Source organism: Rhincodon typus, unplaced genomic scaffold (assembly GCF_021869965.1).
Source record: "Rhincodon typus isolate 14 unplaced genomic scaffold, sRhiTyp1.1 hic_rhity00007454, whole genome shotgun sequence".
Taxonomy (NCBI): Eukaryota; Metazoa; Chordata; class Chondrichthyes; order Orectolobiformes; family Rhincodontidae; genus Rhincodon; species Rhincodon typus.
In genome coordinates, this window is record NW_025973092.1 from 2,732 (window position 1) to 3,960 (window position 1,229).

The window sequence follows — 1,229 nt, forward strand, 5'->3', positions numbered from 1 at the left end:
GAATTTTAAAAATAATACTCGCCACATAGATCCTGAGGGATCTCAGGCTGAACTCGATCTCAACAAAATCAGATCACCTCAGTGAAGAACGGAGCAAGATACAGAACTCCAGGGATCGCCTGTAATTCGAACGCGAGAGCTGTTCCTATTTACTCCATCCACATGGAACAGAACTATATCCCGAGACCAATGAACCAGCAACAGCTCAGATCCGTTAACACTGAAGCAGCACTGAGTTTTAACAACAGCTTCTTCCCATTCTGAACCCCCGCTCCCAGGAGGCTCTGTTAGCACTATTCCCCCGGGGCTACGCTGTCTCCATTGGCGGCTGGAGTAAACAATCTTTCACTGGCAGGCCGTGCTGGCGGAGAACAACACGAATGCGCTCTTCAGCTCCCTGCCAAACATGGACTTGCAGGACAGGGGAAGGGTGTGGTGAGAGTGGGAGGTATGGAAAGTGTGGAGGGCTGTGCAAAAGGGAGATCGTGCATGCAGAGAAACTAACATTCTGTTGGGAATCTTGTCCAAATTACCACATCTGACACAGCGCGAAAAATTCAGAATTGTTGGGAAAGATAGAATCTCTCCCAATCATGGGGATCTGTGTCTGTGTCGTTCTCAATGTCACCGGAAGGGCGCAGCTGTCTGATTCAGCATGGGGTGCTACTGAAGGAAGTCCTGTCTCTCAGACACACTGCACCTGACCTGTATAAATTTCAGCACATTTTCCTCAGCTCACAGAATCGATTTTATTATTCAAATAATCCCAGAGCGACAGAGAACGGGGCAAGGCAATTCATCTTGACAGCTCCTGGAGAGAAGTGGAATGTTTGAGAGTGGACAGTCTCGACTAGTGCATAGTTTCAGTATTTACAACCTTGGCCCGTGTGGCATAAAATCAGTTTGTGAGATTGATTCAAATACAGATAGCAGGAAACCGGTGAGACAGTTTATCGTGTGCCTGAAAGCCAGTAAATCCTATCTGTGTCCTTCCTAACGTCTTCATTTCCCAGTAAACCCAGTCCGTGTCTTTTATAATATTTTTATATCCAAGTAAATGCTATCCATGTTTGTTCTAATACCTTATATCCCAGTAAACCCTGACTTGTGAAAGGTTGCTGGGCCGCTCAACCGAAATTCAATGCATCAATTCTCTCCCCTGTGCTGTGCAATCTCATTCGCGCTGCAGGAAGGGTCTTTGCAGCTCCAGCAGTCCCATCTCCATCGCT